This window comes from Trichomycterus rosablanca, unplaced genomic scaffold (assembly GCF_030014385.1).
Source record: "Trichomycterus rosablanca isolate fTriRos1 unplaced genomic scaffold, fTriRos1.hap1 scaffold_178, whole genome shotgun sequence".
NCBI classification, from domain to species: domain Eukaryota; kingdom Metazoa; phylum Chordata; class Actinopteri; order Siluriformes; family Trichomycteridae; genus Trichomycterus; species Trichomycterus rosablanca.
In genome coordinates, this window is record NW_026947006.1 from 38,019 (window position 1) to 62,658 (window position 24,640).

At 41.5% G+C, this 24,640-nt stretch overlaps 3 non-coding genes across 3 annotated transcripts; all 3 read right to left on the reverse strand.

Moving 5' to 3' along the window:
- Positions 1 to 10,283: 10,283 nt before the first annotated feature.
- On the reverse strand, positions 10,284 to 10,356 carry trnaa-agc (transfer RNA alanine (anticodon AGC)). The gene has a single exon. It is a non-coding gene; the product is annotated as a tRNA-Ala (tRNA).
- An 8,835-nt stretch (positions 10,357 to 19,191) lies between these two features.
- On the reverse strand, positions 19,192 to 19,263 carry trnah-gug (transfer RNA histidin (anticodon GUG)). Its single transcript has one exon. It is a non-coding gene; the product is annotated as a tRNA-His (tRNA).
- Positions 19,264 to 19,456: 193 nt separating this feature from the next.
- trnar-acg (transfer RNA arginine (anticodon ACG)) lies at positions 19,457 to 19,529 on the reverse strand. The gene has a single exon. It is a non-coding gene; the product is annotated as a tRNA-Arg (tRNA).
- Between the last annotated feature and the right edge of the window lie 5,111 nt (positions 19,530 to 24,640).

Here is a 24,640-nt window from a genome sequence, read left to right on the forward strand (position 1 = left end):
TCGAAGACTGGCCAATACTGTCCTGAAGTACAACACAGTCAGCGATAGAGTCATCTCGATACGACTACAAGGAGCACCAATCCATGTCACAGTCATACAAGTCTACTCACCAACAACAGATGCCAAGGAGGAGGACGTTGAACTATTCTATGAACAAGTTCAAGAGGAAATTGACAGGACGCCAAATCAAGACTTACTCATTATCATGGGAGATTTTAATGCCAAAGTGGGCCATGGCAAACAAGGAACTGTTGTTGGAAAGTTTGGACTTAGCAAACGAAATGAAGCTGGAGAAAGATTAATTGACTTTTGTACAAAAAATCAACTGTCCATCATGAACACTTTCTTTCAACATCACAAAAGGAGACTCTACACATGGACATCACCAAATGGGGCCTATAAGAATCAGATTGACTACATATGTGTTTGCCAAAGATGGAGGTCGTCTATCATTACCGTGAAAACACAGCCAGGAGCTGACTGTGGAACTGACCATGAACTTTTAACATCAAAAATTAGAGTCAAGCTGCACAAACGGACTAGACAACAGGCTGTTCCTAACTTTGACTTGACCAAAATACCTGAAGTTTTCTGGAATAGTCTGCACAACCGGTTCACATATAAAGACTATTGTTACCGAAGAAGCTAGCAAGTCAATAAACAAGAGACAGAAAAGACCCCAGCAGCCGTGGATAACAGAAGAGACTCTAAAGATCATTGAAGAAAGACGAAGGGCAAAGGCAAAAGGTAACAAGCAGGCCAGGGACAACATCAGTAAAAGACTAAAGAGAGCCATTCGAACAGACAAAGAGCTTTATTACCAAAAGATATGTACAGAGACAGAAAGTGAACATCTGAAGGGAAAGACCAGGAAGGTATACCTAAAGATCAAAGAGATACGACGAAAGTTTCAACCAAGAGTGGGCATGCTAAAAGACGCCAATGAGAACTGAGCCAGAACAGATCAAGAAAAGATGGAAAGAGTACACGGAGCACCTCTATAAGAACGACTCAGTGATATGGGAAGAAATGGAGACTGGCAATGATAGAGAGCCAAACATTCTGAAAGATGAAGTCATCGCTGCGATTACACTTCTGTCAAACAACAAAGCGCCTGGATGTGACAATATTCCACTAGAGCTAATAAAGTCTTCTGAAGCAGCAGTTGATGTAATCACATGCCTGTGTCAACAGATATGGACAACTGGTAAATGGCCCAAGGACTGGACAAGATCAGTGTTTATTCCTATTCCGAAGAAGGGAGATGTTACTGACTGTGGAAACTATCGTACTATTGCGCTCATACATCATGCCAGCAAAATACTACTGAAGATCTTACAAAGACGGTTGAAGCCTTTTCCTTTGACAGAGAGCTGCCGGAGGAACAAGCAGGATTCAGGAGGGGCAGAGGTACAAGAGATGTGATTGCTAACATTAGGTGGATAATGGAAAAGGCCAAAGAATACAACAAGGAGATTTATTTTTGCTTCATTGATTACAGTAAAGCCTTTGACTGTGTTGATCACCAGAAACTTTGGATTACCATGAAGGATATGGGTGTGCCGAGCCATCTGATCAGCCTCATTAGGAACCTTTATACCGACCAAGAAGCAACAGTCTGAACAGAACACGGCGACACGGCATGGTTCAAAGTAGACAAGGATGCATCCTGTCGCCATTTCTCTTCAATTTGTACGCAGAAGCCATTTTCAGGAAGGCTGGACTAACTGAAAAAGAAGAAGGAATTAAAATTGCTGGACGAATCATCAACAATCTTAGATATGCAGATGATACAACTCCGATAACAACAAGTGCAGATGGAATGAAGGACTTATTACGGAGCATCAAGCTGGAAAGCTCGAACATGGGGCTGTTACTCAACACAAAGAAGACAAAGACATTGACTACTGCCAGATACGACCGGGACACATTTGAGATGGATGGCGACGAACTGGAAGTTGTAAAGGACTACAACCTACTCGGAGCGTTGATCACTCAAGATGCGGAAATGACACCGGAAATCAGACGGAGAATAGGTATGGGGAAATCAACAATGAAGTCACTGGACAAGGTCTTCAAATCGAGGAACATTTCACAATTGACGAAAATACGCCTTGTACATAGTTTAGTCTTCTCTGTGGTAACGTACGGATGTGAAACCTGGACGATAAAGAAACAAGACAGAAGAAGAATCAACGCCTTCGAAATGTGGTGTTGGAGAAGGATGTTATCAATACCTTGGATCAGAAGAACAAACAAATCAATTTTGGAACAAATCAAGCCAGACATGTCACTTGAATCAAGGATCCCTAAGCTACGACTTGCCTACTTTGGACACATCATACGAAGAGAGCGATCACTGGAGAAGGACATCATGGTCGGAAAAATAGAAGGAACAAGGCGAAGAGGAAGACCAGCAACTCGATGGCTCGACACAATCACAGTAACAGATTCCTACAGATCGTTCATCCATCAAGTCGCCATGGATCGAGATCGAGCCGTAGGCCAATAAAAAAAAAAAAGACCATATGGGAAACAGCAAGGCTCAGCACCAGCTGACGCCATCATCAGCCACTTCTTTCCACTCTGACAAGCCTTTGTCACCTTGACCAGAGCTGCATTGTTGGATCTGGGGTACAGAGAACCATACACAAGGAGTTAGAGAGACAAAAAGGAGGAGAGCATAGAAACCTTCCAAGCATGGCATACAAAAGGACAGTGCCGTGACCCGGATTCGAACCGTGGTTGCTGCGGCCACAACGCAGAGTACTAACCACTATACGATCACGGCTTCCCAGCGGTCAGTCACTGGTGGCTCATGTCGGCTGCTCCCTGATAGACTGCAGTCATAGTTCCAACAGAACAAGACGCTTGAGCAACAGCAACAAGGCGCAGAGGAACTATTAGGCAAAAAATAGTCAAACCCGGGCTGCCTGGGTGAAAACCAGGAATCCTGACCGCTGGACCGTATGGGAAACTGCAAGCACAGCACTGGCAAAGACAAAGAAAGGGAAGCGATTCAGTCCGATTTGAACAACTTTAAACCAACGGTTGCTGTGTCGCGGAGCCTGGGATTAGTTCTGCTGGCAGACAAAGCCATTTGTTCATGAATCAGGGCCTGAACAGAGAAACCGACCGACGTTGAGGTGATTCGGCTCCGGACCCTCCCCTGCAGTTTTCCTTCAGCGGACAGGTACACGTTTTTCAGGTGCTCACAGTGAATTGTTGGCTTCGCTACCCTGTTTAATTTGTTTCTACTAATAATTGATAGTGTAGCACCTACACTTGCTAATAACAGTAACAAAAAGGCACTAACATTTAACTAGGTTCGAACAGCGGTATACTTTGAAATCAAGAGAGGAGTTAAGGTGAAGTTAAACAGCTAACACATTTATTGCCACACAAGCAATGAAATATCACATATAGCGCTGCAAAAAAAACCTTAGAAATAAAGAAATAAATAAGCTCTTACAAATAAGAATTATGTTAAGAGATCTTCAATTCAATACCACTCCTTATATTTAAAGAGGTATAGATTCAAAAATTAAGTTCTAGTCCTTGAATGTGTGTATTAAAGGTATTTTCCTATGGCTGTTTTACCCAGGTAGAGTAAATAGTGTGAGTAGGTTCTTATCTGGTCCTGGGCAAAAACTCTGATATATCCGGAGTCTTCTGTAAACGGTAGGCCACACCGCTTCTACGACCATCAACAGTTTCACAGGGCTGGGCTCGCCATCACAATTCTCCAAGTCTTTCTGTGCGTCTAAGAAAAACCAATCAACACAGATAGTGCAGAACAATGAATGCTCCTATTATTTTATGTTCCCTAAAATTAGATCTCATTAAGTTCTTTTCTTCATTTCAGAACATCTTATAACTGTACAAAAACTAAGGATGCACCTTGACTACAAATGATTAATTAACATTCATACATCACAGCAACATTGACATTTAACATGTAAGGAATTACCATACATCACTTCAGTATTGGTATTTTAGCACTGACTAATGAATTACTACTCTTTTCCAACTTTTTAGCTGTAACATGTGCAATTATCCCTTTAACATGAATTTGAATTGAACCATCACTAAACTCCATTAATATGTACATTATGATAACCAAAATATATTCAATCATAGCACAGTTGTGCTGTAAATAATTAAGATGTATCAATCTAACCAAACTGAATGACTTAACAGAATATGTGCACTGTGCCTTTAAGGCTCCACCACGCTATTAGTAATTCTACTTGCTAACTAGCCATTAGCGATTAGCATAGCTTTACTTTTAAATCATTTCGACAAGCATTAAAGAACATTCTCATAACTCCAATTGGTTTTTTATTCCTTCCATTTCTAATGAAAAGCGTATGAACTCAAAAGAAAGGTGTACTCTTCCTTTACAGTGGCTAGCTAGGCTATCAGAACAAACTCACGGAAGTTTCAAACATTTATTACTTGACAGAAAACCGCCTCCCTCACGTTCATAGCTGGAACTCTGAAAAAAAAACAAAAAAAAAACAGTTTATTAGCTCTAATATATGCTAAAAGTCAATATTTTAAACCATTATGTAGTATTTTGTACCGAATATTGCTCAGCTGGTCTGCAGCAATCTCTCAAGATCTATCAAGCCAAAAAGAGAAAAACTAACGAAGGTAAAGTCTTTTTCTACCACTGCGCCCTATTTTGGGGACGACAAGTAATTACACCTCTTAAATGACTTTTGAGGTTTTAGTAGCTCCATATTTCATATGGGTTACAATAGCATACGCTTCAATCAGGCTCTAAATCTCTTGAATCATACACTAATTTCATGTTATAGTTCGCCTACAGATTTATACTTCTATCATTACCACTTAGTTATGCCACTTACTTATTAACTGTCATTATATGTGTTATGTTTTGTTAATTTAATAAACATTACAACGATTCAAAACTTAGCGCTGTGGTTTTAATTACTTCGGTGAGAAAAATAATCGGCTTTATGTACTTACCCCAACAGAAGGGGACTGATATGTTATGAATTAGGTTTTTTGAAACAATTTAGCCTAACCAAACAACTAAATGTTGGTGGTGCCTCGTGAAGCTATTAATTATAAAACAATAATTAAATGCAAATCTCTCTTTTACGCTACAATAATGACCACTTCCCATACCCATAAAGAGACCAAAAAGCCATGAGGTAACCAAGTCAGCCAGTAGTCGAACCTAGACTGACCTGATTTTTGATGCTGCATTTCAGTGAGCAATGACGCAACGAGTTCATATTCCGTTTTGCCTTCAAGTGTTTCAGCTCATGTACTCTTTTCTATATTATGTGTTGCTTTTAAACCATCACAGACTCAGTTTATTTAAAACGTTCATCTCAGCCTTTAGGACGAACTTTAAAAAACTGTCTTTGTAACACTGACAGACTTAAGTGTTGATGCTGCATTTTAAAAGGGAATGTTGTGAATATCAGCGGTTCATCTTTTACCAAGCAGTTCACTTAATAAACAATCAAAAGGTCACGTAACGATACAAAAAAGTGGTGTTAAAAATACGAGACATTACAAATTTCGAAAATTAAAAGTTATTGCATGTTTGTCAATTTAAAAAAGTCAAACAAAACGATTAATTACAGAGCCTAAATGTCTTTGTAACACGTACAGACTGACCTGATTTTTGATGCTGCGTTTCAGTAAGCAATGATGCAACGAGTTTCATATTACGTGATGCCCTTAAATGATCATAATGTTTCTGCCCTGGAGAATGTGGGCATCGATCCCGCTACCTCTCGCATGCTAAGCGAGCGCCCTACCATTTGAGCTAATTCCCCTGACGAAGAAACCACCTTTACCCTTTGTAATGTACTAACAGAGCAGAGCGTTGATGCTGCATTATGTAAGAGCCAAAATAGTGCAGGATATACCAACTGTTTAGTGCGGTGCAATAACAAAGCAGCTCTGTGAAGCAAGGACTGAAATAATAATGCATGTAATTCAACATAAAATATGTGGGTATTAATATCTAAAACTCTTAGATATTGCATTATTAGCATTATTAGGCTGCACATGAATATAGATTTAAACTGTCCTCTATTTACTACAGTCTGTTTGCAACAGCTGGGCGTACAACTACTTGGGGTGGAGAACATGTTACACATATAGCGTGCTATTATTTCAAGCTGATCAAGTACATGCTATTTCACTTGAAAATATCTCACAAAGTACAAATTCTTCAACTTTCTAAATAAACCATGTAGTACAGAACATCCCTGTTTGGGCAAGTCATTTATTAATGCGTTGTGTAAGCGGTTACACAACGCATTAATAAATGACTTGCCCAAACAGGGACTTGAACCCTGGACCCTGATGCTCTACCGACTGAGCTATCCAGACTCTGCAACCTGCTTTAATCCTCACAAGGATGTGACATAAATTACAAACTTTAACATACGTTGTCCTGTAAAACTTCAATTAATATAAAAATATTTTATTGCCAAAAGTATTTACTCATCTGCCTTCACATGCATATGAACTTGAGTGACTCCCATTCTTAATCCAAAGGGTTTAATATGATGTCGGCCCACCCTTTGCAGCTATAACAGCTTCAACTCTTCTGAAAAGGCGTTCCACTTCTTAGTGCTACATACAGTACATCAGTTGTATTCCACACCGATCAGCATGCAATGAAACTTTCCAACGCAATATTAACTGGATTCATATTATGCCATCTAGTGGACGATTGAATAGCCTACAACAAGCACAAACAGGGTTTGAGTTCTTAATAAATAATGCAGTCAGTTTAAAACCCAACAAGGAGGCTGTACCTAATACACTCATACCAGAGAAAACACACCCTAACATGCTAGTGCTGTTACAGTGCTAAGAATGGTCCACCCAAAAAACATAATTTGATCAGTTGGATCTTAGTCGGTGTGGGCGAAAGTGGTATCTCTGACATCCCAGGAAGAGTCTAAAAGGGTTTGGAACATAGTCGTATCATCATAGCAGTACAACACAGTTTTGTCCGTAGCATCCGAAAATATCCAGAAGCTAATATACAAAAAACGTTTATTTTAATAAACTTACCTTGTTGAAAAAAGTATGACCACAATTTCTAAACAAACACAGTATCCGCTGCTGCAGTCTCTACACAAACTATTCTGCACTGAAATCGCAAGGACACATTTTATGGATATTACGGTAATGCACTGAAAACGCGTCCTACAGTCATGCAAGCACATACAACAGTGTGTGAGTTTACACTAATCAACCATAACATTAAAACCACCTTCTTGTTTCTACACTCACTGTCTATTTTATCAGCTCCACTTACCATATAGGAGCACTTTGTAGTTCTACAATTATTGACATGAGCACCACAGAGCAGGTATTATTTAGGTGGTGGATGATTCTCAGCACTGCAGTGACATGGTAGATATAAAGATATAGACATACTTTATTTGTTATAGACATAGTACAATAAAATTATTTCTTTGCATATCCCAGCTTGTTTGGAAGCTGGGGTCAGAGTGCAGGGTCAGCCATCGTACAGCACCCCTGGAGCAGACAGGGTTAAGGGCAAGGACCCAACAGTGGCTGCATAGCAGAGCCTGGATTTAAACCGCCAATTCTGGGTAATAGCCCAAAGCTCCACCCACTAGGCTACCACTGTGGTGGTGTGTTAGTGTGTGCTGTGCTGGTATAAGTGGATCAGACACAGCAGCGCTGCTGGAGTTTTTAAATACCGTGTCCACTCACTGTCCACTCTATTAGACACTCCTACCTAGTTGGTCCACCTTGTAGATGTAAATTCAGAAACGATCGCTCATCTATTGCTGCTGTTTGAGTTGGTCATCTTCTAGACGTTCATCAGTGGTCATAGGACGCTTCCCACAGGGCACTGTTGGCTGGATGTTTTTGGTTGGTGGACTATTGTCAGTCCAGCAGTAACAGTGTTTAAAAACTCCAGAAGCGCTGCTGTGTGTGTCTTATTGCAGGGGAGACACACACACACCCCACCCATTCACCTATAGGGCAATTCAGTGTCTCCAATTAACCCCAGGAAACCCACGCAGACACTGGAAAAACATGCAAACTCCACACAGAAAGGACACAGAGCGCCCCGCTTGGGGCTTGAACCCAGGACCTTCTTGCTGTGAGGTGACAGTGCGACCCACCAAGCCTCCCCTTAAATCTGACTCTCCTGCATAAATTTGTAATAAAATCTTCTCTGTCTTACTTAGCCTTCTGCTTCCTTGTATAGAAATAGGCTAAATACAGGGGGTAGAAAGTCCTGCTGTCCACTACAAAGGACATTGAATAAAATTGCTGTACATTTTTTAAATCTTTTAAAACTATTTGATTATTAGGAAAAGATTACAAGAAAGATCATGAGCTGCCACACACCCACAAATGTGACATTACTAAAAAGCCCAGGGTGTACTCTATAAAGTACAGTAGTACTCAAATGGATTGCATCAATGGTGCTTGTGTTAGAGATCTCGGACACATGTTCCCACAGGGGACAAAAATGAATTGCTCTGTCTCAGGAGGATATGTTAATTAAAACTCATAATGTCACTCATTACAGTTTAATTTAGAAATACAAGATCTGATAACTGACCTTACAAATTTTGAAGCAGATCTGTGATGGAAATGTTGTGTTTCAATAAACAATAAAAGTTATCAGTAGTGCTGGACAATAATTCGATATCGATATATATCGCGATAGAAAATGTTTCAATAACGGTGATATGATTTTTAAACAAATTCGATCGATATGCATAACGTCAGCGCGCTTTGCCCGTGTTACTTTTTTGCGGAAGCATTTCTGCTCGCAGGTGTTCCCACAGGGACGCAATTCAACAGCGCACCGCAAGCGAGTAGTTCTCCATCAAAACAGTGCAGTAATACACTCAACATAAATGTCAACCACCAACACAATTACAGAAGAAGTAGTACTACTGAGTACTAATAGTACTGAGTACTAATACTACTGAGTACTAATACCAGTTATTACTACTACTTCTTATTAGTTGTGGCGCGCTACGAATAAAAGCACCAACGGGATATTTGCGTTCCACTGTTGCCAGATTGGGCTGTTTTCCTCCTAATTGGGCGGTTTTTTTTCCCAAAAACTATTTAATAGCATTTAAATAACACTTCTATTGAAAAGAGAATATTCAGTTTTAAGAAGCCCCAGCATTGTAGAAGGCTACTAAAAGTAAAGTTAATTTTCAATGCTGATTTGGCTTAATAGTGTTGGTCAGAATGTATCATGTTCTTGAAAGAAAGAACATGATACATGTTTTCCATGCATTCACACTGGCCTGTTCTGGGGTTCAAATAAGTCTCATCAGTACACACAAGTTTGCAATCAAATGAAGTATTGCAAAGGAATATCTTTGAAATTCTGTTAAGGTTATAGGCTATATTTTAGTTTTTCACAGGGAAAATGAGAAAAAATTAAAAGCTTATTATGCTAGGCTTGATGTAATTCTACATGGTACTCACTGCCATAGGTAAACGAGTGAGTGACCAAAACACTACTAGATCAACAGCTACTAGCCACATACAAAAATAAGGTATCAGACAGTTTCTGTGCCACCCCTGTGTGAGCAATGGTCTCAGTTTGGCCACCCCTATGGAAATTGTCCGGCTCCGCCACTGTCCACAGTTGAAAAAGAAGCAGACGAAATAGCTGATAAGAGATGAAGGACTAATTCAGTGGTGTATTCAGCTTGTATTTCTTGCCAGAAACCAGAAAAGAGGTTTGCAGGTACCGCCATCCAATTTTGGTGTTTTTTGCAGTTTTTCTGACATTTGTGTTATTCATATCGATATCGGAATTATATCGTATCGACCGAAATTAGGAGTTATATCGTGATATAAATTTTAGCCATATCGTCCAGCCCTAGTTATCAGGAGCAATTCCTTAGAAGGACACCAAAGGGGTTACCAAAAGTACAGTTGTTATACATCAGGTGTGCCCAATACGTCGATCGCGATCTACCAGTTGTTCGCACAGTGCATACTGGTACATCTCCCCTCATTCTAACAGGTCAGCGTGATTTACATGAAATGTGGCCACTGTTTCTGTAATTTGCGGTTTGCCTCCACCTAGTGGACATTTTGAGAAATGCAATTTATTACAGGTTAGAACATAACATTAAAAAAACCTCTTTGTTTCTAAACTCACTGTTCATTTTATCAGCTCCACTTACCATATAGAAGCACTTTGTAGTTCTACAATTACTGACTGTAGTCCATCTGTTTCTCTACATAAATTTAAAACCTGGAGAATGCGGGCATCGATCCCGCTACCTCTCGCATGCTAAGCGAGCGCTCTACCATTTGAGCTAATTCCCCTGATGAAAGACCCTCCTTTAACCTTTGTAAATTGTAATGTACTAACAGAGCGTTGATGCTGCATTATGAAAGGGCCAAAATAGTGCAGGATATACCAACTGTTTAGTGCAGTGCAATAACAAAGCGGCTCCAAGAAGCAAAAACTAAAATTATGATGCATGTCATTCAACATAAAATATGTGGGTATTAATATCTAAAACTCAGTGCATTATTAGGCTGCACATAAATATAGATTTAAACTGTCTTCTATTTACTACAGTCTGTTTGAAACAGCTGGGCATACAACTATTTGGTGTGGAGAACATGTTACACATACAGTGTGCTATTATTTCAAGCTGATCAAGTACATGCTATTTGACTTACAAACATCTCACAAAGTACAAATTCTTCATCATTCTAAATAAACCATGTAGTACGGGACATTACCGCTTACCTAATGCAGTAAGAAGCAACTCGCCCAAACAGGGACTTGAACCCTGGACCCTCAGATTAAAAGTCTGATGCTCTACCGACTGAGCTATCCAGGATCTGGAACCTGCTTTAATCCTCACAAGAATGTGACTTAAATTACAAACTTTAACATACGTTGTCCTGTAAAACTTAAATTTATATAAAATGTTTTTATTTCTGTTTCGGCTCTCTTGAAAGCGATTATATCAAGTTTTAGGTGAAGTATGTTGCTGCTTACACGCACAACGAAAAACATCTCTGGAGTAAAATTTTATGTTATGTGCATTTATATGTCTTCTTCTTCTTACGCCTTACCACCCAACTTTGGGCATAGGCCACGAACAAGTGCTCTCCAGTCATCGCGATTCTGGGCCATCTTTTCCAGTTGTCCCCATGTGTACCCCGACCTCTTCACATCCGCATCTAGGTCACGGCGCCAGCTGTTTCTTGGCCTGCCCCTCTTCCTTTTCCCTTGTGGATTCTGTAGTGTTTTGTATTACTGCAATAAATATCCACACCACTGTAGCTATTTAGCCGACAGGCATCTTTACTCAGACTGAACTCTTTCCTCATGTACACACCGGGACACCCCCAATCCCCTGTATGGAACGCCAAAGGGACCATACTACATCTCCCCTTCCCCAAAGTAGAACTATAACAAAGTGGCATGAAATACAGTTATCAACTGAACAAGATAACATTTATAACCGTTCCCTATTCTTCTAGGTTATATAGTCTTTAAGCCACCCTGGGGCTTTAACTTCCCTCTTTAGGTGAGCTCTTTGACTCCTCTCCCCCGTCCTCTCTTCTGGTTCCGCTGTCTGCTGTTCCGTGTCCTCCACAACCTGTGGAGGGGTTTGTAAATCTGGTAAAAGTCTGAGGTGTGCTTTGTTTCTCCTCACTTCCTCTGAATCTGTCTCCACTACATAGGACCGAGGAGTGTCAGCTTCTCTCAGTACTGTAGCAGGCTCCTGCGTGTTTGTAATCCAGACTCTCTGACCTGCTTTTAGTTCTGGTCTGGCAGAAGCTCTATGTCTGTAGTTATAGGTAACTGTCTGAGCATGTTTCAAACGTTTGTCCTTCTCTGCAAAAGCTTTCCTGTTTGGCCACCGTGGTTTGAGTTGACCAGGTGAAACGGGCAAAGGTGAGCGCAGCCTCCTGCCCATTAGGAGTTCTGCAGGTGAAGGTCCTTGATGCAGCGGTGTAACCCGGTACGCCAGCAAGGCCCTGTATGGGTCTGCCTTCTTTTTCAAGATGCCTTTGACTGTTTTCACAGCCCTCTCTGCCTCCCCATTGCTCTGTGCAAAGTATGGGCTGCTGGTCACATGTCCGAAATCGTAATCTGTGGCAAAAGAGGAGAAGGAACTTGCAGAAAACTGAGGTCCATTATCAGTTATAAGTATTTCAGGCACACCATGCCTAGCAAAAATTGATTTCAGGGCATTGATGACCCCCGCTGATGTGGTTATTGGGGTCTTTATTATTTCAATGTATCGAGAATAGTAGTCTACTACCAGTAAATAAGAGTCATTGTCCCAGTAAAACATTTCTGCTCCAACTTTCTGCCAAGGCCGCTTAGGCAGCTCTGAAGGTATCATTGGTTCTGGTTGTAGGCGTTGATACTTAGCACAAATCTCACACTGGGCCACAATTTTAGTGATTTCAGCACTCAGTCCCAACCACCACACAGACTGTTGAGCCCTCAATCTGCATTTTGTTATGCCCATATGTCCTTCATGTATTCGGGCAAGCATTTCGCTTTGCAATGTCTCTGGTATGACAATGCGTTGCCCTTTCATCAAGATATTACCATTCATGTGTAACTCACTTTGGTGGACCCAATAGGGTTTTAGTAGCTGGGGCAGCTCCTCTTGTCGTGGCCACCCTCTCTTGCACTGTAGTATTAGTTGGCTGCAGATGACATCCTGCTGCTGGTGTTCTGCTATCTGTTGAAGCTTAGACGGGGATGCAGGTAAACTTTCACGTACTGTGTTAATGAAGACCTGCACCTCCCCCTCCAGCTGTGCTTCTTCCGATGTCAGTGGGCGCCTTATTGGAGCCCTGGACAGTGTGTCTGCTGTAATGAGGGCCTTTCCTGGTACGTGTACTATGCTGTATGTAAACCTGAGCAGTCTAAGGCGGAATCGCTGAATTCTGGGAGGCAAGTCATCCAATGCTTTTGTCCCTAACAGGACAATGAGGGGTTTATGGTCTGTCTCTATTGTGAATTGTAGTCCAATTAGGTATGAGCTCAACCTTTCACAGGCCCAGGTGACAGCCAGTGCCTCCTTTTCAACCTGGGCATAACGCTGCTCCGTTTCAGATAGGCTCCGGGAAATGTAGGCGACTGGACGCCACTCTATGTTATCCTGCCTCTGTACAAGGACAGCCCCGAGGCCAAAGGATGATGCATCAGCGGACACTTTTGTCTTGGCTTGTGGTCTGTATTGAGCCAACACTGTTGGTGATGCTAGCTCCTTTCTGAGTCTGTCGAAGGCTGTGTGCTGCATATGACCCCATGTCCAGTCATTGTCCTTTACCAGCAGATCCCGGAGTGGTTTGGTAGAATCGGCAAACTGAGGAATAAATTTTGCCACATAAGTGACCATCCTTAAGAAACGTCTAACATCTGCCGTGTTCTGTGGAATGGGCATGTCTGTGATGGCTCTGATTTTCTCGGGGTCAGGCTCAATGCCTGCTGCACTAACTTTATGTCCCACAAACAAAACCTCAGGCTGTGCAAAGGTGCATTTTTCGTTTAGCGTTAGACCTGCCTCCTGAAGTCGTGACAAAACAGCTGTGAGTCGCTTATCATGTTCTGCCCTATTCTCTCCGCACACCAGGACATCATCTGCATGACATATAACCCCTTGTAGTCCGTCTAAGAGCTGGGACATGCGTCTCTGAAAATGCTCTGGACCTGAGTTGATCCCAAAAGGTAAGACATTGAAACAGAAACGGCCAACAGGGGTGATAAATGTTGTGAGCTCTCTACTCTGTTGTGCTAAGGGTATCTGCCAAAACCCACTACGTGCATCAAGTTTTGTAAAAACTTGTGAGCCATCCAGCTGTGCTAATGACTGGTCCACTGATGGTAGTATATGCCTTTCTCTGCATACGCCCTCATTGAGCTTGGTGAGGTCAACACAAATTCTAATTGTACCATTGGGTTTTGGGACAACAACCATACCGGCACACCACTCAGTAGGTTTTTCTATCTTTGAGATTACCCACATTTCTTCCATTCTTTTCAGTTCCTCTTTTACTTTTTTTGTTAAGGGGATTGGCACACGACGAGGAGTGGTCAGAGCATAGGGGACAGCATTCTCTTTCAGGCGGATGTGATAATTACCCTTGAGTCTCCCTAATCCAGTAAACACCTTTGGGAATGTATTTTTGAAGATCATTCCTGAGTCCTCTTTCTCACCCAGCGTGTTAATTTCCTCAATTCGTTCGACAAGGTGTAATGCTGTGAGTGCTGGTAAGCCCAGTAGTGGCCTGGCCAAGTTATCAATGACAAATACCGGTTGAGTGGAATTTTTATCCTTACATTCAAGTCTGCTCTGAATCTGTCCTACCACGGGTATCCTGTTGTTATTGGGGCCAAACAGTCTTTTAGGGGTGTGCAGTAGAGGGCCGTCTCTGTTGTAACTATACAGTGTGGTGGGAATGGCTGTCACTGCTGCACCTGTGTCAAGTTTAAAATACACCACATCCCCATTCATTTTAATATCTGAGTACCAGCCTGTATTGTCTGACTTCACCTCACCCAGAAAAAGGCTGTCCTGAAAGAGTTCCTCTTCCTCTGCCATCTCGTGCACAGGCTGCTTAGATCTGCATACAGCCGCAAAGTGTCCTCTTCTGTGACATTTCCTGCATTCAGACTCCTTGGCAGGACAGTTCTTCCAAGTGTGTGGTGGCGATCTCCCACATTTATAGCACACAGACGAATTTCCAGGCGTGATCTGTTTAGATCTTTGTGGTGCGCGTCCTTCGTTCTTACGTGCAGGTGAAAGCGCGTGCACATCCTCACTAGGCTCTTTGTGTGCGTGGACGCTAGCGCAGCGCAGCAGCATTTGCTGCTGTTTCACAGTCTCACTTTGTCTTACTAAGTTTATAGCTTTAGTCAAGGTCAGTTTTGCATCCAACTGTAGCTTTTCGGAAAGGGAGACGTCTCTTATGCCTACTACGATGCGATCGCGGATCAGTTCATCTCTAAGAGTCCCGAACTTGCAGTATTCTGCCAATTTGTGGACTGCTGTGATAAAGCTTTCAGCTGTTTCCCCTGGCTCTTGTTTCCGCATGTTAAATCTGGCCCTTTCGAATATAACATTATGTTCGCCTATGAAATGTTTGTCAAAACACTCTTTAACTTTACTGTAGATTAATCGTTCGCCCTCCTGTAACTCTGACGCATTTAATATATCCTCCGCTTCATCTCCCATAGAATATATCAATGTGTTCACTTGGAACGCCTCATCCCTTTTATCCAAACTAGATGCAACTCTGTACCTTTCAAATCGTCTGATCCATTTGGTCCAGTTCTGAATATCTCTGCAGTCAAACTTTTCTGGCGGGCATATGCGAAATGTATCTCCAACGTGACTCGCAGCTGCGGAGCCTCCCGTGCTTATGTCCTCTGTGTCAGACATGACGGCTCACTGCTTTATTTTCTTTTAGAGATCCCACTTCTGACACCATGTAGTGTTTTGTATTACTGCAATAAATATCCACACCAATGTAGCTATTTAGCCGACAGGCATCTTTACTCAGACTGAACTCTTTCCTCATGTACACACCGGGACACCCCCAATCCCCTGTATGGAACGCAAAAGGGACCATACTACAGATTCCAGAAGAGGGCCAGCATTTATATGTGGCAAAATAAAAAAATCTATAAAAATCAAATTGAGTTAGCAAAGAACCTTGAATTATACTAAACGGTTCTTCAAGTAGAAACAGTTCTAGCAAGAACACAAAAAACCCTAAAGAAACACTTCTTAAGACTTCTTAGTCTTAGTTTTTTATTATTTCAAATGCCATTCATTGTTTCAAATGCCATTCATTATTTCAAATGCCATTAATAATTTATAATCACTGATTTGTGAGATATCAGCAGTAGTAGGTCATGTTTAACTGGTTTAATATTGTTTAAGCGCTGATTATCGGCTGTTTTTCGTGAGTATGTTGGGCGGTTTTCCAAGCATTTTGGCTTAATTTGAAATGCGCAATCTGGCAACCCTGGCTGAAGCGTTCATTCATATTTTGGAGCGATGTATGTTTGTATGCTAGAATATAAATAACATCTTTTACAAACTGCTGTCTATTTACATTGACATTTTCCCTTCTGTCTAAACCTTGAAATTGGGTTTGTAAAAGTAAGCGATACAGTAGATAATATATTTAATGAGCTGAACTAACTGAGAGAAGCGCTAACGGTGGTGGAAGAGTCTAAAAGAGTTTGGAACATAGTCGTATCATCATAGCAGTACAACACAGTTTTGTCCGTAGTATCCGAAAATATCCAGAAGCTAATATACAAAAAACTTTAATTTTAATAAACTTACCTTGTTGAAAAAAGTATGACCACATTTTCTAAACAAACACAGTATCCGCTGCTGCAGTCTTTACACAAACTTTTCTGCACTGAAATCGCAAGGACACATTTTATGGATATTACGGTAATGCACTGAAAACGCGTCCTACAGTCATGCAAGCACATACAACAGTGTGTGAGTTTACACTAATCAGCCATAACATTAAAACCACCTCCTTGTTTCTACACTCACTGTCCATTTTATCAGCTCCACTTACCATATAGAAGCACAAAAGTTCTACAATTACTGACTCTAGACTGCTCACTCTGTTCTTCAATGGTCAGGACCCCCACAGGACCACCACAGAGCAGGTATTATTTAGATAGTGGATGATTCTCAGCACTGAGAATCAAGGCAGTGATTAATTTTTCCTGGTTCAATCGATTAAGACTCCCATGAAGTCACCCAAATGTCAAAGCATCCCCACACAATCACACTTCCACCACCTGGTGGTATGATGGATGTTCTTATTGTTTCTTATTATGGAATACATTCATTCATTCACTGCCTGTTTTATCCTGGTAATGATCACCGTGAGTCTTTTTTTCAAAAAAACTTCAAAAACTAAATAAAAAAAGATAACAATAATATCATTTCAGTTATATCAATAGCAGTGATCAAACTAAGAAATAAAACTCTGATGCATTTTAATATTGTAGCATTATAAGTTCATGTGTTTCTGTCAAAACAAAACAAAAAAGGTATGTAAATAAAACTGTTTAAGAGTAAATAGGGCGTTAATGACATGGTAACACTGACAGACTGGCCTAAAGATTGATGCTGCAACGAATTTCGCCTTAATTTGATCATTTCAGATTCCGAGTTGCTGCCAAATGATCATAATGTTTCTGCACTGGAGAATGCGGGCATCGATCCCACTACCTCTCGCATGCTAAGCGAGCGCTCTACAATTTGAGTTAATTCCCCTTACGAAGACCCCACCTTTACTAATGTACTAACAGAGCGTTATAAAGTCAGGGTGCAAGTGTTTAAGCTCAGACTCAGCTTTATAGTCATTCTATTATATAATACAATATTAACTGTATTCATATTATTCAATCTTGTGGACGATTGAATAGCCTACAAGAAGCACAAACCGGGTTTGAGTTCGTAACAAATAATCCAGTCAGTTAAAAAGCCAACAAGAAGGCTGTACCTAATATACTCATACCAGAGAAAACACACCCTAACACGCTAGTGCCGTTACAGTGCTAAGAATGGTCCACCCAAAACATTATTTGGTCAGTTGAAGTGCTCATATGGGGCTCCCTTTCTATTGATATATGATTTACAGCGTAGTGACGAAGTGTACAGTGCAGCAAATGTGTTACAGATTATTACAGACAAATCTTAGTCCAAGTGGGGTGAGGGTGGTATTAATCATATCCTGGCTTGTCAGGATGGCCGAGCGGTCTAAGGCGCTGCGTTCAGCTTGCTGTCTTCCCTGGAGGCGTGGGTTCGAATCCCACTTCTGACAGCACATACTTGATATAAATTTATGTCATTAACCCACTACCATACATAATAATATGAAAAGATATAACAGTTCATACAAATCTTAGTCCTAGTTAGTCTTAGTTTTCTATTACAAAAACTATCCTTTACCCTTTGTAAATTTTAATGGATTAACAGAGCATTGATGCTGCATTAAGTAGGAGTGCAACGTGTTTAATCTCACATACTCTTTTCTATATTATGTGGTGCTTTTATATCATCACAGACTCAGTTTATTTAAAATGTTCATCCCAGCTTTTAGGACGAACTGAAAAAAATAATAACTGTCTTTGTACCACTGACAGACTGACTTAAGGGTTGATGCTGCATTTAAACAGGATGTCGTGAGTTTCAGCTGTTCATCTTTTACAAAACAGTTCACCAGATGAAAAACCAACAAAATGTCACGTACCGCTGCTTTAACCAAAAACATTCATCAAAATTGAAAAATTACAAGTTATTGCGTTTGGCAATTTAAAAATCAAAAATGATTTGAGTGAAAACAGAGCATCATTGTAAGATGGTAAATTTTGATGCTGCGTTTCAGTGAGCATTGACGCTACAAGTTTCATATTACGTGATGCCTTAAATGATCACAATGTTTCTGCACTGGAGAATGCGGGCATCGATACCGCTACCTCTCACATGCTAAGCGAGCGCTCTACCATTTGAGCTAATTCCCCCTACTTTGAACCGCCTTTACCCTTTGCAAATTGTAATGTACTGACAGAGCAGAGTGTTAATGCTGCATAACTGTCTTTGTACCACTGACAGACGGACTTAAGGGTTGATGCTGCATCTTTGTTCCCGATTTGAAGGTATAAAGCATGAGCTGTCAGAAGGGGAATTTGAACCCACGGCTCCAGGGGAGACTGCGAGCTGAACGATTGCTTGGCCATCCTGACTTGCTTGCACGTTAACAATGCCAATTTTCCTCAACACCCCCACATGGCCTAAGATTTGAACTGCAAGCTGCTTGAGCTACAGCAACAAGGCGCCGAGGAACGAATATAGAGTTTTGCTCGAGTCCAAACATTAAGGCCAATTCCCAAACCGGAAGTCAAAAACCTGGGTAAAAATCAGGAATCCTGACCGCTAGACCATATGGGAAACTGCAAGGCTCAGTACCGGCTGACGCCAGAATCAGCCACTTCATTCCGCTCTGCCAAGTCTTTGTCACCTTGACAAGACCTGCATTGTTTGATCTGGGGTACAGAGAGCCATACACAAGGAGTTAAAGAGACAAAAAAGAGAGAGAATAGAAACCTTCGAAGTACGGCATACAAAAAGACAGTGCCGTGACCCGGATTCGAACCGGGGTTGCTGCGGCCACAACGCAGAGTACTAACCACTATACGATCACGACTTCCCAGCAGTCTGCCACTGGTGGCTCATGTCGGCTGCTCCCTGATAGACTGCAGTCATAGTTCCAACAGCATCAGCCACTTCTTTCCGCTCTGACAAGTCTTTTTCACTTTGACAAGACCTCCATTGTTGGATGCATTGTTGGTGCTCCATACACAAGTAGTTAGAGAGACAAAAAAAAGGCATGAGGTAACCGAGCCAGCCAGGAGTCGAACCTAGAATCTTCTGATCCGTAGTCAGACGCGTTATCCATTGCGCCACTGGCCCATTTGACTACAGTTCGACTTTCCTGAAGCTCCAGCCTCATTTCGGTCTCTTGTCCGAGGAGAGAATAGAAACCTTCGAAGCACAGCATAGAAAAAGACAGTGCCGTGACTTGGATTCGAAACTGGGTTGCTGCGGCCACAATGCAGAGTACTAACCACTACTGTATATGAGCATTGCTTTCCAGCAGTCAGCCACTGCTCCCTGATAGACTGCAGTCACAGTTCCAACAGAACAAGCTGCTTGAGCTACAGCAACAAGGCAACGAGGAACTAATAGGCAAACAACGAGCACAACAGGGTTTGAGTTCTTAAAAAATAATAATAATCTTAATAAATAATCCAGTCAGTTAAAAACCCAACAAGAAGGCTGTACCTAATACACTCATACCAGAGAAAACACATGCTAACATGCAAGTGCCGTTACAGTGCTAACAATGGTCCACCCAAAAAACATTATTTGGTCAGTTGGAGATCTCATATGGGGCTCCCTTTCTATTGATATATGGTTTACAGCCTAGTGACAAAGTGTACAGTGCAGCAAATGGGTTACAGTCAGTACATTTACTATACATAATAATGTGAAAAGTTCGTACAAATATTAGTCTGTGTGGGGCGAGGGTGGTGTCGATGGTACCCAAGCTAGTCAGGATGCGGTCTAACGTGATGCATTCAGGTCACAGTCTCTCATTGAGGCGTGGGTTTAAATCCCACTTCTGACTGCTAATGCTTTATACAAATTTATGTCTTTAACCCTCTAACATACATAATAATGTGAAAAGATTCAGCAGTTCGTACAAACTGACTTAAGGGTTGATGCTGCATTAGGGGCCAAAATAGTGCAGGATATACCAACTGTTTAGTGCAGTGCAATAACAAAGCGGCTCTGTGAAGCAACAACTGAAATTATAATGCATGTAATTCAGCATAAAATATGTGGGTATTAATATCTAAAACTCAGTGCATTATTAGGCTGCACATAAATATAGATTTAAACTGTCCTCTAATTACTACAGTCTGTTTAAAATAACTAGTTGGTGTGGAGAACATGTTGCATGCAGTGTGCTATTATTTCAAGCTTATCAAGTACATGCTATTTTACTCAGAAATATCTCACAAAGTACAAATTCTTCATCATTCTAAATAAACCATGTAGTACGGGACATTACCGCTTACTTAATGCAGTAAGAAGCAACTCGCCCGAACAGGGACTTGAACCCTGGACCCTCAGATTAAAAGTCTGACGTTCAACCGACTGAGCTATCCGAGCTCTGCAACCAGCTTTAATCCTCACAAACATGTGACTTAAATTACAAACTTTAACATACGTTGTCCTGTAAAACTTCAATTAATATAAAATGTTTTTATTTCTGTTTCGGCTCTCTTGAAGGCGATTATATAAAGTTTTAGGTGAAGTATGTTGCTGCTTACACACACAAAGAAAAACATCTCAGGAGGAGAATTTTATGTTATGTGCATTTATATGTGGCAAAAATCCATAAAAATCTAATTGAGTTAGCAAAGAACCTTGAATTATACTAAATAGTTCTTCAAGTAGAAACAGTTCTAGCAAGAACACAAAAAACCCTAAAGAAACACTTCTTAAGACTTCTTAGTCTTAGTTTTTTATTATTTCAAATGCCATTCATCATTTATAATCACTGATTTGTGAGATATCAGCAGTAATAGATCATGTTTAACTGGTTTAATATTGTTTAAGCGCTGATTATCGGCTGTTTTTCCTGAGTATGTTGGGCGGTTTTCCATGCATTTTGGCGGACTTTGAGATGCGAAATCTGGCAACCCTGGTTGAAGCGTTCATTCATATTTTGGAGCGATGTATGTTTGTATGCTACAATATAAATAACATCTTTTACAAACTGCTGTCTATTTACATTGACATTTTCCCTTCTGTCTAAACCTTGAAATTGGGTTTGTAAAAGTAAGCGATACTGTGGATAATATATTTAAAGTGCTAAACTAACTGAAAGAAGCGCTAACGGTGGTGGAAGAGTCTAAAAGGGTTTGGAACATAGTCGTATCATCATAGCAGTACAACACAGTTTCGTCCGTAGTATCCGAAGATATCCAGAAGCTAATATACAAAAAACGTTTATTTTAATAAACTTACCTTGTTGAAAAAAGTATGACCACAATTTCTAAACAAACACAGTATCCGCTGCTGCAGTCTCTACACAAACTTTTCTGCACTAAAATCGCAAGGACACATTTTATGGATATTACGGTAATGCACTGAGAACTCGTCCTACAGTCATGCAAGCACATACAGCAGTGTGAGTTTACACTAATCAACCATAACATTAAAACCACCTCCTTGTTTCTACACTCACTGTCCATTTTATCAGCTCCACTCACCATATAGAAGCACTTTGTAGTTCTACAATTACTGACTCTAGACTGCTCACTCTGTTCTTCAATGGTCAGGACCCCCACAGGACCACCACAGAGCAGGTATTATTTAGATAGTGGATGATTCTCAGCACTGAGAATCAAGGCAGTGGTTCATTATTCCTGGTTCCACAAAGTTGAATCAGTTCATCTGGACACAAGTTTGTTGTAGAGATACGTTTCGCCACTTAATCCGAGTGACTTCTTCAGTCTGAGCTGGTGGTGAATACCCCAACCTTATATGCAGCCGATTTGCATAACGACCGATCACCGCCCATTGCATAACAATGGAACCGGTGATCAGGTCCATATGCAAATCACAATGACCATTAATTACAATGGTCATGTGTGTCTTTCACTATGATTGGGGTATAGCTCCTATTACGGCGTTGTAAGATGGTCAGAGATGTACTCTCAGGCCCCCTCCCCGGTTCAGAGATGGTCGTTCCCTCTTCACATAGATGGCCTCTTTGACTCCCCGTTCAAACCAGCGTTCCTCCTTGTCAAGGATCTGCACATCGTCATCATTAAATGAGTGGCCGCTGGCTTGCAGGTGGGTGTAAATCGCGGAGTCCTGGCCAGAAGAGGTTGATCTTCTATGTTGGGCCATCCGTGTAGCCAGTGGCTGTTTAGTTTCCCCGATGTACAGTTCCCGGCAACAACAGTTCCTAACAGCATACACTACTTTACTCTGTTTGTGTCAAGGAACCCGGTCCTTAGGGTGAACTAATTTCTGGCGTACCGTGTTCTGGGGTTTGAAAGCAACTGAAACACGGTGTTTGGAGAATATCCGTCTCAATTGTTCCGATACTCCCGCCACATACGGAATCACCACTGGTTTGCGCTTAGACCCCGGTTGTCCTTCTCCTCCCTTCGATCCACTGGAGCTGTGTTTGGGCATTTTTCCCGCTTTTACGAATGCCCAGTTGGGATAAACACATTCACCCAGGGCCTTCTTGACATGAGATTTCTCTCTATCCTTGGCCGTAGTGTCTGTGGGGATGCTGTTCGTTCGCTGGTGCAGCGTCCTGATGACTCCTAGTTTGTGCTCCAATGGATCATGGGAGTCAAACCTTAAGTACTGGTCCGTGTGTGTTGGTTTGCGATACACATCTACTTTCAAACATCCCCCATCTTGAATAGCAATTTCACAGTCTAAGAAGGCTAAACTGTTGTTGCTTGCATCCTCCCTTGTGAACTTGATGTGTTTGTCCACCAAGTTGATGTGGTCCGTGAAATTTGGTACTTCCTCGGATTTTATTTTAACCCAGGTGTCGTCCACATATCTGAACCAGTGACTCAGTGGTGTCCCTTAGTAGGACCTTAGTGCCTTCTTTTCCACTTCCTCCATGTACAGGTTTGCAACAATAGGTGAGACGAGGGACCCCATAGCACATCCATGTTTCTGTTTGTAGAACTGTCCTCTGTACGAGAAGTAGGTGGACTGAAGACACAGTTCTAAAAGTGTGCACACCTGGTCCGTGGTAAGGGTGGTCCTCTTGCTCAGGGTGGGGTCGACTTGTAGTTTCCTACGGACCACCTCCACTGCCTCAGCAACCGGAATGCACGTGAAAATGGATGTAACATCATACTTTCAGACAATCTATCACCTTTTTCTTGTAGCTACTACCTGGATCTCGTTTTAGCAGTTCATAAGTGTTAGTGTCACTAAGTAACAACATCACTTTCTCATGATAGTCTATCTGGTTTAACAGAACAGTACATCTACCCTTGTCAGCAGGAAGTATGATGATGTTATTGTCCTTACTATGTGTAGTAAGTGCATACCTCTCGTCTCTGCTGATGTTGGATGGAGGTGGCTTTGCATTACTAAGGCAAGCTGACACTTTCATCCGAAACTGTTCCGCTTCCAGATCGGAGATGTTGTTGTTGCGGATTGCTGATTCTGTGGCTGTGATCAGTTCCGCTAGTGGGACTTGCTTCAGTGTAACAGCGAAATTCAACCCCTTAGCCAAGATGTCTTTTTTCGCTTGTGTGAGTTGTCTGTCTGACAAGTTCTTCACCCGCTTGTCCACATCACCAGTGTGTGTTTGCCCTTCATTCCTCTTTCGGCCATCCATGGTCTGTTGGTGTTTCTGTCCTGCAGCAAGCAAGTCAAACTTTTTTCGCTGCCTGGTTTTTGACTTTTCATGTTGTTCTAGACGAGCCTTCTGCGTGAAGTTAATCACCTGTTGGAGAGTGGGCTCATCTAGACCTGATGTAAGTCTTTGTACGATCTGCTCCTCTCTAGTTTTCAAGACATCGATTGTGAAGTTAGTTTGTCTCACCCGTTCATTCAGTAGCTGGTTCTGTGCCTTCTGAATGATCTTGCTAGCTCGGTGACCCTTGACAGAAGATCTGAGTTGCAGGCTCTTAGGTGTGATCCTGCTCTGTCTGCATCTGATGTTAAATCACCAGCTCAGACTGAAGAAGTCACTCGGATTGAGTGGCGAAACGTATCTCTACAACAAACTTGTGTCCAGATGAACTGATTCAACTTTGTGGATTTGTGTACCTGGATTATTGAGCATGCATCAACAGATTATTCCTGGTTCAGTCCATTAAGACTCCCATGAAGTCATTCAAATATCAAATCACAATATCAATATCACAATCACACTGCCACCACTGGTGGTATGATGTTCTTATTGTTTCTTATTATGAAATACATTCATTCATTCACTGCCTGTTTTATCCTGGTAATGA